Raw genomic sequence first — 17780 nt, forward strand, 5'->3', positions numbered from 1 at the left:
AGACTCATTCCTGTGATCTGAGAGGAAGACCAAGGTTTCCAGGCAGCCCTCACTAACACGACAGTTGTTTGAGACAAACCTAGCTCCAAATATGCAGTTACGATCTGGGACACTCCATTAACTCAGTCTAGACAAAGCAGTTGGAAGTTAACAGTGGAAGATACCAGACAAATTGTTAGTTTCTAACACTACCTGCAACTACTTTATACAGATAAAACTATGAAAATGGAGAATCTCCAGGAAAGGCTGCATTTGACTTGATCTTTAGGGAAAAAAGATTAATCCTAGAGCACTACTCTGCACAAGACTGCTTCATTATTCCTAGTGCATTCCGCAAGCAGATCGAAGTCAACTTTCAAGGCTGGGCAGCAGATGTCTCCACCCGCCAGCAAGACCTGGGCAGGGAGCGGTGAGGCCACCAAGCTGATAAAACTGATCAAAAAGCGATTTGGAGAAACAGTTAAACTTTTACTAGCACACACACCACCTCTTTCTCAAGAAGTTGAAAGATGTAAAAAGGATGTCACTGACAAAATGTAATTCTTTTGCACAGCCCCCTTCCCATTCCTTATCTTGGAAGTTGACCTTATACTGAAAATGCTCACTGCTGACGATCAAGCTCTTGTTTCCCAGGCTATAAGAATAAATTGTATGCTTTTTATTTAGTTAAATCAAGCTGATAGTTTCATGCTAGCAGACAGACAAACAGGATACTCTTTATTCTATAGTAAGAAGTGTGCCACAATGGTGTTTTCAGAGTTTCTTTTTTGTTTGTTTTTTTAAAGACACCAGGATTACACAGTTCAAAAAAAATTCCTACCCTAATGCATAAAATACTTCCCTTATGACAGAAATGAAGTTAAAACATTTTGAGCAGCTTACCTTTTAGGGTTCCTGGGCTTTGCAAATTAGGGGAGAGAAACTGGCTGAGCAGCCATCACCTGAACGCACACAGCAGCTCCTCAGGCTCAGGGACGTGCACATAAGCCCAGCACCTTTGCTATTTTTATACTGCCCTTCGTGACATTGGCTTTTTACATTTTGCTGCTCCACTACTCAAGAAGATTGTGTGATTGTGTGTAAGATTTTGAACAAGCATTAAAAGGATACTGATGGTCTGTTTATGCACTGCCACATCACTCCCCCCCCCCCTTTTTTTTTTTTAGAAGCAGAAGCTTTACAAATTGTAAATAGGCACAATGTAAAATCTTTCTGCTAAGCTTTGGCAAACCCTGACTCTGGAGGCAGGCTTTTGGGATGAGCCTGCAGAGCACTGGTGGAAGACAACAGCACTTTGGACACTAAGGCTTGGTGGATTTAGAAGCAGGGTTTCACTAAAATGAAGAGCAAAGGACCCAGCCGCACAATATTCTTTATAACTGAGGGAAGCTCAGAAGAGTCAGCTCTTAAACAGGAATTTTAATGTTAGTTTCATTTTTAGTACAGCCTGTTCTTTAGATTAATCTGTTTATTGCATTGAAAGAGAGATCCGAGCTTTGAGATTTACATTCAGCAGTAACATTACCACAATACTCCAGAGAGGAAGATATTCTGAAAGCATACTATTTAAATCCTATCATAGTTTAAAAAGAAATAAATCATACCTGCACTAACTTCACATACGAGTAATTACTTTTTCTGCCTTTTACATCCACTGCCTCCAGCTGACTGTGCGACCAGCTCTAGGTTGGCAGGAGGTAGTATTCCTCAGTTCTCCTGAGCCATGGCATAATGTGACTGTGATCACTTCTTTCTTCTGCCAGAAGGATACCTACATTTTTTCCTTTTAATATTAATAGCCTTTTTTTCCTCCTCTGCACATGACATATCTTATCCATTTGTTGTGCTTGTCCTTAGCTCAGGTTCCATCAGTTCGGAAGACAATATAAAGGATGACTTCGCTTCTCATACCAATACCTACAGACCCCACTACCTATGTGGGGAGGAACACATCAGGGGGTGGGGAGGGAGGAAAGAGTTAAAAAGATCTCCTATTCATTGTCCTATTAAGCATTTAATTTGATTCTACAAACTTCAAGAACCTAAGAGATATTCAAACCACTAGTCACGGTCATTACTACTTTCATTCTGAACAGTGGCCTCTAAACCAAGTAGCCCGTTCAATACTTGCTAGAGCTGGTGTTCCCACACCACTAGTCACCCCAGTAGTTGTGACATCTCCCAAAAAGATCATTATAGCTTTGCAAAATCATTGGAAGACTTGACAGAATGGCTTTTCAGTGTGCAGTATTAAGCGGGATAATAGTAATCATTTCGGTCTCTCTGTTCTGGACCAATACAGATGACACAACATTCAGTCATACCTGGTTTTGTATTGAGCAGAGTTGCCATGGTAATATCCAAATCAAAAATCTATTCTGCAAATGTTTTTAGCAATCTTGTAACTTCACTGTATTGCAAATGAGACAAATGGGCAGCTATAGTGCAAATTACCAGAGTAATCATTTTTGTTAGGTGTCTATCCCATCCGAGTAGTATTCAATATTATTTGGCAGTGCAATCTACAGATTTTTTGTTACCAAAAGATAGTGTTTTTAGAGGGAAAACACACCTATCTGCTCCACATAAGTTGCTGCGAGGTTAATATTTTTATCTAACAAACACAATTATATATTTCATAAACAAAATGCCAGAGTTGAGATATAGATATTTATTATTTCTTTTGCCCTAATACTTTCTTCCCCATTTAGCAGGGAAACTTTTTTGTCTTAATCATCTTGACTTTCTTGATCTTGCTACGAGAGCAGCTGAGCTTGGAGCCCAGCCCCTATAGCAGCAGGGCTGACCTAGCCAGGCTGGGAGGGCACACAACCTCCTTAAGACCTGACCAAGCTGGACAAGTGTTTATCAGACTTAACAGAGCAGCTATTTTTTAGCTCTGGGTCAAGAACAGAAGGAATTTACCATCACCCCAGACCAGTAAAAACATCTCTCTCTCAAATCAAGCATGTTCAGGCTATAATAAATCAGTATCCAGTGATAGAGAATTAAAAGCAGTCAAACCTACGAAGCCAGGGCTGTTGGATGAGTTCTCAAACTTAAGCATGTCTTACCAAGTAAGAGATGTCTCTGAATTTAATTGCAAATTCATTTTTAAAGCAGATGCTTTGACCTGGCTGCAGGAACACGACCTCCCGATACACCCTCTGCTCCATGCGTGGTTAGTGCTTGTCTCTAGCAAGCCATGAAGATACCTGCCCCGGCACATGTGGCAACTGCTCCGAGTCAGCAGCCTCTAGTACCAGACCACTATCAACACACCAAAGCTATTACATCCCAAATTAGACCTATCTAGACATTTCTACCATATCACATGCATACACCCGTGGCATCTAACTGCCACATGTTAATGTGCCATACAGGAGGAGCAGTCTCCTCTGGAGTATCCTGTACCACCTCTTTTAGGGCTTATGGCACATGAAGCCTCCTGTCTTTCTTGACTGTTGTTTTCTTTCAGCTGTCAGTTATTTCAAGTTATTTGACAGTCTGAGTAAGAAATCACCTGATTTTTCTCCCAGGATAAAGCAGTTTTTTGGCAGAATTACTACAAGCAAAGAGAATATGTGAACAGCTTCACTTTGAAAATATACATGCAGTATTAATCAAAATAATAATGCCCTGAAACCCACCTTCCTCTACAGATACCCTGGACCAGGCCAAACAAAGAATTTAAACTGAAAACTTTAAATTGAGATTGACCTAAGGCGGTACAGAATTCAAACCATATCACAGTCTGAACTACTTCCCCTTATTTTTTCCCCCCAAAGAGTTGATACTCATTTTTTCCGCTCCAGTTTGGTCATAGCACAGTGGCTTTCTGACAAGGTTAGAGTTTGTCATTTTACCAGAAAAATGGACTATAAACAACTTAAAGTGGATTCATCCTTCTCAGAAAGCACTCAGGACAAGCTGGACAAGAGACTTTTACCTCCTCTCCAAGCCGGGAAGCATGAAAGAATAAGCCTGAAACCACAGTGGCCATGTACCTGATCAGGTTTCCTTAACCCAGTTCTCTCACTCATATGTTAATTGGTAAGTGACACTGTTCCCCATTAGACAAAAATCCCAAACTCTTTTCTGGGCTACTTTGTGCTCAGATTGTCTCAGTATTTTACTGTTGCTGAGATCAGGCAATTTTATTGTCACAGTACTGTTTACCACCCTGTACCCCACCCCATTTCTGGAAGTTTACTACAAGTTTTGTGCTTACCTGCTATCACCGTCAGTAAGAAATACCCCCCCAGGACTCATCAGTGCACATTACCCCAGCAAGACACTGCTCTTTTTAAAGGATTATTTTCCTTTCCTCATCACTTAAGAGTCAGGAGATTTCTTTCTTGCCTACTGAGATGCAAGCTCTATCAGAAAATCTCTCCCTCGCTACAATGAGGGTTTTTTCTTTTCCCACAGGGATTTGTCTATCAACACTGACACTACAAGGAACTGCAATGGGTCACAACACGAATTCATGAGATGTGCAGCTCTTGAAAAAGGCCTAAATTAGGGTCAGAAGCAACAGACTAGTTTCTTTGACAAAATTTGTACCAGTTTGTAACAAACAAACAAGACTTGGCAAGGAACAGTTAGAAAAACAACTTTTTTTTTTAAAAAACAAACTTTGCAAAATTATTACTTATCTTTGCCAGAGGCTCAGAACTTTATTTTTCAACAGGCTCCGAAGTTAATTGTTGCTGTTCCTTTGGTTCAACACCATAGAACAGAAGAGACTGATATACAGGGGAAGACGAGGACCAGTTATGATGCCACTGCTATTTTGGAAGCACTGGGAAAACCCAAGCCAGCCATGCGACATGCTACCCATGCAAATACAGACATCAGGCGAGAGCCTCAGGTGGGCACCATCTCACCCAGCGTATCTTGCAAGTAGCCTCTTACCCACCTGGTCAGGCAAGCACCCTTACCGTAGCAAAATGCCACGCAAGCCACCAGATTCCAGATTTATTTGGGGCATCCATAAGGCCACCAATTCCCACCACAAAAATCAGAAAAGTCTTCTCAGGGATCCTCCACACGCCCCCAAACCATCCCAACCTGCCAGAGATGCTGGATTTCCTTACCACCACCCTCCAAATTCAGAAGTGTTTTTATTTCACACGTGCCTCCTTTACCTGGACCCCCCCAGCCGCAGCGTGCCACCTCCCGTCAGCTCCTTCTCCAACCTGCGCTTCTTCCATAAAGAGTTAACAGGGCTGAAGTTAAGGCCCAGTGACACCAAGTATCATGTGTCAGGCTGTTTGCTCGCCTCCCTCCTTGGGCAGGGATGCTAACATCCTCCTTGTTTAATGAATTATCTAACACACTACCAGCACACAAGCTGTGATGAGGTTTATGCCACCAGCACCACTTGATGAGATTTTAAGATCTCACCGCAAGACTGAAGTCTGGGCTTGAAGACGAAGCGATGGACTCTAACCCTTCCGATGGGCAATTTGAGCAAATCCAGGCACAGAATACATCAGCCCTGAACAGGCTCCTCACTCCCTTCCCGCAGCTCCCGGCTTGGCTCCCCACTAGAGGTCACTGCAAAACCCATTTTAATTTGCAAATTGAAGTTTCCACGGATTATCCCTTTTTTCCATCTGCAACAGACAGTTTGTCCCCCCAAAAATTACTTCTCGGGTTGGATTCTGATTGCCGCCGACTCCCACACGACACCAGCTCTTTCTCCCCCTCCACCCAGCTGTCAAAGGCAACAACAACAAATATTTTGCCGTGATTGCTTCTCTGCATAAACAATTGTCAACAGAATAAACCCCCTCCCTTTGGGTAGCCAGTGATCCATGAGCAGCAGCAAGTGACCTCTCAGTTCTGTTCAACCATCCCCCGGATGATGCTTCCAATCCTGTAAAGAGCTCTGTATTTAAGAAGCTTCACACCCAAGTCCAACCTCACTGATTAACAAAGGTGTCCTTCTAAAGGGACTCATAGCGAGATCAGGGTCTACAGAAGTGGAAGAACCCTTCCTGCACCACAAAATATCTTTGGCAACATTCAGAAGTTAGATATCTTACCTCGTGGCTCAGTCATTGAGGAAAACAGGCAAACAGTATGATCTGGGAAGCTGAGTGGGGCAAAGGCATTTTTGACATCCTCAGCTAATAAATACTGATTATGAACAAGAACGTTCAAGGACTCAAAATAAAAAACAAACAAGCAATATACTTCCATAGAGAAGTGGAAAGAAGCACCTGTTTAACAGACAGTTTATTTAGAATCATCTGTTTCACAACAGAATCGTTTTTCAGTAACGGGTAAGATAATTCCTACCGACAAGAGCACACTTGGGTTACAATCTCCACAAAAAACCTTCCTGCTCCCACCCCTCTCCAAAACTCAGCCTTATCTCACGCTGGACACAGCGATCCTAAAGCACAGTTCAGTCTATTTGTTCAGCTCCGTCTCCCGCTGGCATCCTAGGAAATCTGCTGTGATACCAAACATTTATGACCCTTGTTGCCTGTTGTTGTAACACCCCTGAGATGTAAGCAAATAAAACTCGTACCGCAGGAACGTAGCACAGTAAGCAGACATCTCTGGAGCCATCTGATTTAAAATAGACATGAGTGTCTCAGGCCTGCTCAGGACAGATGAACTTGGAGCAACACTGCTAATACAGATTCCTTTAGAAACGTCAGAGCTCTGTTTTGGAAATACTCATTTACTGCAAGAGGCAGCGCTCCTTGACCCAGTCCTGCACCCCTTGCGCGCAACAGGAATTTGCTCATTAAGAGTCCTGAAAACGGGACGGCAGCACTGCAAGGATTACAACAGGGAAACCCCTTGGGCTCTGCTCCACCTAAGGCAAAGGAAGCTGCCCAACCAAAAGAAGTTGCCCAAAAGGGCAGTGATAGCGCTTGGCCATCAAGAGTGGTAAAGAACGATGTCCTGCAAGAGCCCGCTTGGCAAGGTCAGCAGGAGAGCACGGACAGGTCCCAGCAATCACGTCTCTTCCTTCAACTCTGGCAGTGACCTCAAGGTCAAGATTACAGCATGCCGTACGGCTGCTGGAAGGGGCTACAGGCAGATGCCCGCACAGTGTCTGCTCCAGGAGGAGCCAGGACCCCATCCCTTCATCCCCAGAGAGATCTCGGGTTCGGTGACCATCAAAGAGCTGGTACTGCTGTACGCTTGGCAATAGGACTTGGAGCAACATGTCACCACCCAAGAATAACGGCGAGCCCAGGGTGACAGGGAAACGCTTTCCTCCTACTGTGGAAGCTTTGGTGTGGCTCATAAGAATTAATCTGTTCAGGGTAATTTTCAGATAAACAAGAACCGCACATAAAACAGAAAGCAAACCAGATCTCCACCAAGTGACTAAGCTATCGTCATCCCATTGCAGCAAAGCCAACAAAAGACAAGATGATTCTCAGACATTTCAGTGATTCCGACCCCTGTATCTCTGGCAATTTCTTCCACATTTATAATGAAACTGAAATACTATACATTGACTGTGCTTGGAAACGCAGCAGCAGCACTGTGGAAAAGTGATGGCTTGGGTCTGTAACAAGGAACTTGGGCCGTCTTGCACTACTGTGCACACTTTTCAAGGCAAGAGAATTCATAAATACAATTATACTGCGGAAAAATTTACACATTGTAACCTAATTTCTTTTGAAAAGAATACAGAATAAGAGGGTTTTAAGGTTAATCAACAGCCTAGGGAAACGCCAACAGTTCTTAAGGCCTCTTGTCTGTCTCCAGGGCATAGTCTGCTATAGACTTGTTAAAGGGTGACTGTCTGTCTTTCTCAATAGAGGAGAGGTCGAGGTGAACCACTTCACTTTCATAAATCAAAAGAAAGAAAAAAAGTGAGAAAATCTCCAGAGTTCAAACATTTCTTTAAAACCCAAACTTTAAATACTAAATGGGCTTCATGGCTGCCATTTTGAAAAACATTAGTTTGCCAAAGGACCCTTTTGATTTCTATTTGAAATGCGAGCACTCACAGATAATCCATTGAGAATCAAAACCCCCACAAAAGGCTTCCTGAAACAATCGCGGCGCTGGTGAAGGACAACATTTTTGTGCCCAAAATAAAACATTTTAATGCGCTACAATCCATTACACATATATTCCTACATTTCCTTTCAGTAATTATTCATTAGAAAACATTTAACGTCACTGCAGATTTCACACTGGGCAGTCTGCACACAAAGGAGAAGAGTTGGCCCATTTATAAGGGGCTGAGGCCGCCTTTTCTCATCCGAGAAACTCCAAGGCGGTGGGGGCTGCCGGACACAACGGGCAGGCTAAATTGTGCGGTTAACGGTCAAAGCCCCCCTGCCTACTTTGACACTCATTTAAAGATGACGGGGAACAATAGAGATTTGTTCTTAGCAACTCTTTCTTGTTACGCGGGGTCTACATCGGCTGTGCCGGGCGGTTCAAGGCATGAAACCGGTGCTGATGTTCGGTTCCACCTGCCATTGCTTGCCCTGCTCGCTCCTCTCCCCCCCTTCCCCTTTCCCCACTTTAACACAATGAGACAGGTAAAGAATATCATTAAAAAGAGTCCCATTCAGCACGTCAGCTTTAATAAAACAATTGCCTATCAGGTTAATATGAGCAGCTCAAATTTTGGGTTAGTGCCAGGAAGCCTGCTCTTCTGGACCACATTAGTCAAAACAGCCCTTCTTGCCCCAGAACTCCCAGTTCACCTCCAGGATTCCAGTTTGCACCAGTGCTCCCAGGTTACAGCGAGGACCACCATTGGTGTCAGCAGGCACCAATGCATTCAGGAACCTGACCTACAGCGTAAAACACTTCTTTATAACCTTTTAATTGACAAACCCGTAACAACTGCTAAGAAAGATCCTTTTGCTTTATCAGCTTGTTTTGCATGCAGCAGAGATGCTGCCTGAAACTCTGTTTTTGCCCCTGCACCCCAGACACGCTAACTTGATGGGCAAGGAAAGCAGCGGTAATCGCACTTCACTTGGGAAATTTAAGACTATAAAAAAATCAAGCTACAAATCCTGTCAAGCCAGAACAGAGACACTAACTGCATGCTCTTGCTCTCAGTCACTGCTTTTTAGATATAAATGCCAGTTTTTTTCAGCACCAACATGCTTCGATTTACTGCTGCTGGACCAGAGGCAGCTCCTTAATGAATCCTGAATCTTTATTAATTGCAGAGCAGGACATCTTATTAGAAAGCATAAATTGCTGATAAGCTCCATAAAACGTATTCCCTAGCTAACAGAGCACAGAATTTCCAGCTGGAAAGCTAACATTCAGAGTTAAAGCTTCTGGAAATAAGGGAGAGTAGATTTATTTAACTTCTAGGAATGAGAAGGACAGTCCTTGAGTATCTGACAGTCCATACGTTACAGGGAGAGTAGCATTAAACAACAGTAAGTTCACATATTCAGAAGTCTTACAGATGAACAGAAAGAGACACCTTGGTAAGATGCCTTCTGTGCTGGCCAGAGCACAGCTCAGACCTTGATTTTGTTCCGATAACTACAGAGAACACACCACAGGACAGAGCCACCTCCAGAAAAATTTCAAAAAAACCCCAAACAACCCCCAACCAAGCTACAGGGAAGATGTAACAGGTATTGCCTCTGCCTGGATTAGGTTGCAGTCCCTCTGTATTTACAATTATTGCTTGTTTGGTCTCAACCAGGACTTGGGCTGCTCAGACAAGCACACCATTATTCCTACGGTGTTGCTATTCCCCATAAGAGAGGGAGATAAGAGCAACCTCTCCCAGCTGCGTGGTGTTGCGGGCAGGAGGTCCAGCCCTCCGGCCGGGTTCCAGACCTACACCAGCCACACAGAAATCTAGAAAACTGAAGGCACCTTCTCCCCCTTTCACAGTTTGAACACTCTGGTTTTCACAGTCACAAATTTTAATTCTTAAGCTAGAATTCCAGACAGAAAAAAAAATAGCAGAAACTCATGACCCCTCAGTGCAGTGCTAAGTTTTATTGAAACACAAGTGAACACGCTATCGTGGCATTTACAAAGCAGGCACAACATCATAGGGGAAAGAGAACTAGAGGAAAACTGCACCCAAACACACGCTTCTGGACACAGCAAGAAGGCCACGGATAAAATAAGTATTGGCATCACATCTCCCATAGAAGCATTCCAACACAAACCCCGATGATAAAATCCTTTGGGTATCAGAAAGCAAAGAGAAGCTGGCCTGTGTAATCACTCCTCTCGAGGGAAGCGACATGTCAGTGTCGAAACTGAAAGCAGACAAGATGAATGACGCCTGGGACAACAAATTGCTGTCTAAAACGAGATTACAAGTCAAGTTCCCATAGCAAAAGCCAGTCTTTATCTCTGCACCAGAGCCCCCCAAAAATCAAGGGCTGCTTTGATAACGATGACAAACCAGTAACTTGCAGAGGCTGCAACACAAGGTCTGATTCACGTGAATTACAGCAAAGGTCACCCAAACACTCACATTCATTTAGAACGTGCACTTGCTGTGGGCCTGGTTTGTCAGGCTTGAAGTAGCATCAGATGCCAAGACTGCAGTTTTGCACGCAGGTAGGAGGAACTCGGAGGCTGCATCTGAAGAGGCTGCAAGCACAGACTCCTAGTTGCCTAGATTACCTAGTTGCAAATTTACTGGCAAGCGTAATATTTCAACAGAGCCTGGAGAGGCAGCCACAATGGAGCAGGGAACGTTCTTGGGACTAAATAGCAAACCTCCTTCAAACTGATGCAGAAAACATCTTTATCAGACCTTCCTTATTGTTTTAGTTTTCTTGGACCCCCTTGCACACAAAGCACTTCGCTAACAAGCATTTAAATTCAGAAGTCAAGCACGAAGACATTATCAATAGGCCACATAAATGCTTCATTCTGGAAACTACCACCTGAAGCCACAGGAGAGCCTCCTGCACCCCACCAACCAGTCTGACAGGGGGGTTAACAGACTAGATTTGCTTTACAGCCACCTGCAGCATTAAGCAGCAAACAGTGTGGCAAGACTTAACACAGGAGAAATTTATGTAAAGGAAAAGATAGGGTGTTATCTTCAGAAGACATCCTTTTACTACCCCTCACGATACTTTACAGTGCATGAAAGTGATTTTTGAGGGTAGGAAGGGGTCTGGTCACGGTACCTGTGAGGAACTTGCATTCCTGCTTGCAGCTCTGGAACCAAGTGAAAGAAAAGGTGAGCACTCTGGCTTGTTACAGAGATGGGGGCAGAGAAGAAGGAAAATGAAAAAGCACAGTGATCCCCCTTAGGATCAAGTTATTTTTACTCCATAGCAAGTACAAAAGGGAGATCTCCAGCACTCTGCATGCAGCAGGACCCACCTATCAGGGTCCCCAAAGGGCAGTTTGTTTTTTAAATAAAGATCAAGGCTCCTCAAGCAGTCACATAGACATTACCAGGCATTCTGGTGTGCATGTTGCAAGCCCTCTTCTCCACTGATCAGAAAAACATCCCTCTCTTCTCCAAGCAGCTGAAAGTCAGCTCCTTCCTTCCTCCTGTGGTCACATCATTCTCTCCAAAACACCCCAGAAACAGTCCTACCTCTTGTCCTTTGAGGAGGAAGAAAATCATTGCTACCTACACACTGCAAGTCAGGCACCAGTTTGCCAAGACAGTTATCCCTCCTCATTTAGCCAGAAATTCTCATTTTAAAGCACCCATTAGCATAAAAACCTTACAAAGAGCTCTAGAACTTACCCCCACTTCTTCCATATTGCTACAAAAAGGTAACCTAAAGCAAGCCAAGCAGGAAAGAGAAAAAAGCAAATCACCCCCACCTTCTGAAACACAAAACTACCCACTCTGTATATGATATATTGCCACAGCAGAGCAGGCTGGAAGCAGAGGTGACTCAGCTGCTTGCTCCTATGGTTAAAAGGCTACCAAATGGCTGATACAGGGAAACTTAATCATCTGAAACAGGGAAAACCTGTTAAAATAGGTAAAACAGCTAAGTGAAGAGGTATGTTTGAAAGGAGCAACAAAACGTTAATCACTTTTTAGCCTTAATCCTTAACAAAATGAGCACTGTGGTGCAGCTGCTGTAAAACCTCTTTCTTTTTCCTCTCATGGGAAAGAAGAAAGGAAGATCTGGTTGAATATACTAGCAGTATTTAAGAATAAAGATGATGTTGTCTATATGAAATTATTTTATTTGTGCTTAACAAGGATACAAGAAGAAAGAATATACACAAGTGTATCTTCTTCTACAAGCAAATTTTTGTATATAATGCTTGAATTTTTAAAAAATAAACCCTCACCACATAGTATAGGCAACTGCTGTCAAAAGTTAGATGGTAACATAATTGCAGGCTAACAAATATAAGACCAATATATCAGCAGATGCTTTTGTATTTTACGATATTGCATATTAGGAGATGATATGAAATTCTTGGATTTAGGTGCATGTTTGAATCAGGAAGTGTTACTATTAAAGTATATATTCCTCGTCTTGAAAAATAAGTCTATCTGAAATTAACAACTTCTAGTTTCATACAAGGGCATAAGTAGCTTTATACATTATACATTATTTATCTTGAGTTTTATACTTAGAGCTGAATGTTATTTGAGGAGTAGAAGTAACTACAGTGATTTAGAAGTAAATGCATATAAAAAATAAAACGGGGGTTTGGAGGAAAAGAATGTGTCACCTTTATGAACCCCTAAGTCTTTCCTTTAAGAACTCCTCTTCTCACAGAGGACTACTTTACGGTGAATGAAAATTATCCTGGCAATCAAACTGAGTATTTCCCTTCTGCTAGGTGGTGAGCAAAGAGAGGACGTGGAAGAAAAGCCGTGCCAGTGGGGAGAAAGGAGAAGCCAGGAACCACTCCTGCTGCAGCCATCCGTCTGTTCCCGTTCAGGGCTCTGTGCAGCACTCGGCTGTCCCGGCCTCGGAGGAAACGATGACAATTATCGCAGCAATGAATGTGCTCGGCCCGTTTGCTGTAATTCTGTCTCGTGTCATTAATACAGTAAATAACTAGATAGGGAGTGTTGTTTAAGGGTGAAAATAAAGGCCGTGCAAACCCAAACCATATGTAAGTTGCTGTTTGCTTCTCAGCAGCTCACGCTGTAGATAATGTTTTCTCTGTTTTGCCTTTCATTATGTTTGTAACATCTCCATTTCGACTTCAGGTGGCCACGTCCCCCCCCGCTCCCCAAAGAGCCCCGTGCTGGCCGAGCCCAGCCGGAGCAGCGAGCCCAGCGCTCATCGATACCAGACAGGGAGAAAAGAAAGCTTGATTTTAAATAGGAGAAATTCCTCTACGCCTTGCAGCTCTTTTGCAAATCCAGAATTCAATCCTTAGCAAATAGGAGGATGTTGCTCCTGTCCCCGGCGGATTACGGCCAGTTAATAAACTGTCCCGTGAACGGGGAGCCGGTGGTGTGCCAAGAGGGCTTGCAGACACTCAAGCAGTGTCACAACTCCGGAGCTCCAGAGTTGGTGAAACACGGGGTGGGGATACACAAAGGCTATTGCCTGAGGAATTACTCTTGGATCCTATTAGGATTACTGTGCTGATTTTATGGTCTTTAAAGCTGACCTTCAAAAGGACAAATTGAGAAGAAGGAGCAGGGTAATGCTGCTTTGGGTTTTTTGAAATGAGAAATGCAAGTCCCAGCTGGTTTTTCCTGGGAGGATGAATAAAGAAGGAGCAGGTTTAACATCAGTAGGGCCAAAGAAGCTGCACGGGGTTATCTGACAAGAGCAAATGAGTTTTCCTTTGAGCATTTGTTGGGTTTTTTGTCTGATAACTGTAATTTATTTCAAATATCTGTCACGTAGTATAACAGTGGGAAGGAAAACTTTCACAGCAGAGCTGCAAAAGCCCCCAGCTACTAAAAGCTGTTAATAAGTCTGGATCTGTCAAACTAATATACATTAAAAGGGAAAGATAATTTTTTTTTTGATTGGATAAAATAAAATACTTTTTTTTTCCTGAGGAGGAACTCTTTTTGAGCCTTCTACAACTATTATTAAAAAGAAATTACCTCATTCCTATATCAGTTTAAAACCTCAATGGCAAGGTACCTATCACATCCCATGGACTATTCTTACATTTATGCTTAAGTTTGGATCACTGAACAGGGGGCTCCGCTGCCTCTGAGTCAGCTAGACCATGCGCTATCAAGTAGCAACACTGAAAATTGCATGCAAAGTAAAAAACCCTTCCACGTTGCAATAAGCAAAACTCCAATAGATTTAACAGGATCGTTGCGCAGCCAGACACCCACATCATCTCAGAGTTCAGCAGTCAGTACTTCAACTCACTAAAATACATCCCTTTATCTCCCTCTCTGATACTACGACACATCAAAGCAAAACCACTATTACTTCCATTCATTCTGTCTTCTCACCAGACAGAAGATGTAGAAGGAATTAATTATGGCTAATTAAAAAGTAAATCCTCTGTCTTGCCTTTGGTCACTGTATTTCTCTCTCTGACTCAGAATATGCAGCTCAAATGCTCTATTATATTCTGCCTCTGTCACTTTTATTTGGGAATAATTTGCTTACTTCTCTTTGGCTTCGGCATCAAGCTCTGTCATTTGGTCTTGGCGGCGCGAGCTGCAGAGCTCCAGTCCGGCTCCCACCTCTGCTCCCTCTGCTCCATGTCGCTGCTGCTGCGGCTCGCAGCTGAGCACCTTTGCTTCAGCACCTCTCCCCAGCGACTCCGTGTCACTCCTTACCTCAAACCCCCCCAACCAGCAAGGGCCTCCCTCTCCTTATGTGCCGAGCTGACTCCCTCCAGCCCAATCACTTGACGGAGCAGCTCTCTGCGAAGCTTTTCAACCGCGGTTCCTCTGAGGACACCACCTCTGCTGCACAACTGACCTTCATGAAATGCATTGTGAGTGAGAACTCTGTTGTCCCTGCCAGACACAGACAACAATTTTCTGTGGGGAAGAGGAGAAAAGGAGGTGCAAAGGAACCACTTTGAACTTCCTTTGAGCAGGTCTCAACACACTGATGCTCAATAAATAAATGGAGGATTAACCAAGTTATTTTGCAGCAAGTGGAATGTTTGCCAAGTAGGTCACAGAATTTCACCATGTCATTCATTTGCTTACGAGTCTGCTCTGGACCAAGAATGTCAAGGTTACCTGGATGTCTGTCCTACAAAAACCATAACCAGGTTTTGTGATGAGATTTGATGGAGATTGCCGGAGGCAGAGTGCCACGCCAAGACTGTGACCACTGTCCAACCAGGGCAGCTTCAGAACTTCCTAAGCATTTAGAAAGACTAAACTGGACTATTTAAGAAAACAGTCTGTGTTAGTGACGCAGTACTGCTGCAGAGCTCTTACTGCATTTTCCCCAGAAGTTTTGCTACAGTCTACGGCAAGAGAAAGTCATCAGCAGACACCGAGAAACCTGCACCTTAATTTCAAGAGCTGTTCTAAACCTTTGAATTTTAATATCTTGTTGGAAAAAAGTAGCTGGTTTGATCCTGGAGTTCCATCTGTCATCTCCTCTGTCAAGACTTCATTAGCATGCGAGATGTCACCCCAGTCCCAAGAAATTTCTTTGTCAAAGTCCACTAAATTAAATTAGCCAGCAGAGACAGAAAGTGAACATTTATGAATACACAGGTATCAAGGATAAAAGTCGGTCTTACTGCTGAAGGCGTATTGTCCAAGCTAAAGGCAACACACACTTTTGCACCATGAAGTTTTTGAAATGAGTCTAGACGTTTGCGACTGAATTATATCAGTTGTGTGCTTTATAAAAATATTATTTCAAAATCATTATACCATCATCTAGCCTATGGAAATGCACTACTCGAATATTTACTAATGCCGTTAATAGAAATTTCATATGGAACTACATCTCTAGCTAGCTGCAATACATCTATCACTACAGCCACTAATAATTAAAGTTACCTGGGTATCCATCTTGAATGCTGTTAAAGTCAGCTGTTAACAATTATTCCAGCTAAACCATTCAAAAGGTGCTTTGAACTTGTTTAAGGTCCTTCGTAACACTGTGCAGCTAGCTAGGAGACTACGTTCTAACCCGAATAGAGTACCATTAATAATTTACTGTGAGTCAGGGACTTTGTCCTATGGTACTTGCATACACTTAGTGGCCGCTTTTCCAAGATAAGCACTAGAAACTGTATCTTCCTTGAGATTACGTTGCAGGCACCAGAGATCTTTGATGAGCCGGTATAAGCATTATATGTTAATTACGAACTACCGAAATAAGTGAGCGCATCCATCTGCTGTTTTAACACTGCCCCTGGAGTCAGCTCAATCCAGGATCGTGGCAGTGTTGCAGACTGGGTGGTGGGTGCTCATCTGCTTGTTCAGAAACCGGAATGTTAGAGGCTGTAGGAGCGGACTTGAGCTGGAAGCTTTAAGGTTAATAATGTATATTCTCGTGGTTATAGTATCTCTCTTCCCAGGCTGAGGCTAAGACATGCTTAAAAATTAAAAGTGCAGATATCCTACAAAGGAGGAACAGATGCTAAGACTACACATTAATCTTTAATGTGATTCCAACTCACACACTAAATTTTACTAACTTCCCTGCATCGCTGCAACCTCTGCGATCTCTTCACCCCACTGTGCAACGTGCCATTCACTGTGATAGGGGTACAGTGGATACAGACTTACCCTAAAGAAGGACTCAAAACGGTGTTATAATGAATGAGTACTCAACTCTCACGTTCACATATTGTATTCTCCCTTTTTCTTCTACAGGGTCCTGACGTGTTGTAACCAGATCTAAGGAGAGGCAGTCCTACCTCTGCTGGCATCCTCGCTGCACTGTCCTCACACTCAGTCCCACACACATTAGCTGATGAAAAATTAGACCTTGAGCTTCAAGCGATTTCTACAGCTGCTTAAATAAAGAGAAAGACAGAGAGAACATTTATTAAATTCTTTCAGGTTTATCTAGCAATTCATTCCCCATTACATAGTGTGTGGTGCATCTAAAGTGCATGTACGTATTTATGTAGGTGTCTGTGAACCACAACAAAGCAGCAGAGGGCATAGCTATGTGGAACGAAGAGCGGTGAGTACTTACATCAGAAAACTGGGCAGCAGCGAAGGTTCAGGCTAACAGTCCCACAGGCTAACCTCTGTAGCTTCTGCGTACACTTGCATCATAGGAAATGCTGATAAACACTGCAAACCCACTCAGTTTAGATCTTTAGGCACCTTCCAGGAAAGGGAGAGGAAAATAAAAAAATGAATATAACATGACACAGTATAATACATAGATGTAAAGCATACGAATGTGTATTATTGACTTCAGTGCAGAAACACTGAGGAAAATTCACTAGTTTATGTAGGGCTAGACATGAAAGTGGAGTTGAGTGTATCACCGAGTGTTACAAGAGATGGAAAAACAAAGCATACTCATACCTAGTCAAACTCTTGGAAGTAAGTGCTATATTGATCCCTTGCAATCACGTATTTTGCTGACCGAAGCTTTCGTGCCCATCCTCATCCCAAAGTCTTTTTACACAGACAAGGCAGTACATTTTCAGTACACTGGCCCGCACTGTTTGATGCACTAAGGTGCTGTTACCTTGACCACCAACAAAAGCACTGTTACTCTTTCAGACAGTTACAACTTTGAAGTTGCCACCAGATAAAATATTGAACAGATCTTTTCATGCCATCCATTCTCAGTAGGGAATGCTGAGGAATTGTTTTGCACAGAGCAGGAAAAAAAACAGGCATGGAATTAAAAGAAAAGGAAATAATATTCTTTGCTGACAAATGCAAAATGACAGTTAATTTTGTACTTGGA

At 43.0% G+C, this 17780-nt stretch overlaps 1 protein-coding gene across 1 annotated transcript in view; it reads left to right on the forward strand.

Moving 5' to 3' along the window:
* SVOP (SV2 related protein) overlaps nucleotides 1-17780 on the forward strand; it is a 243850-nt gene that overhangs the window by 106212 nt on the left and 119858 nt on the right. The window lies entirely within an intron of this gene.

This window comes from Mycteria americana, chromosome 13 (genome assembly GCF_035582795.1).
Source record: "Mycteria americana isolate JAX WOST 10 ecotype Jacksonville Zoo and Gardens chromosome 13, USCA_MyAme_1.0, whole genome shotgun sequence".
Lineage (NCBI taxonomy): Eukaryota > Metazoa > Chordata > Aves > Ciconiiformes > Ciconiidae > Mycteria > Mycteria americana.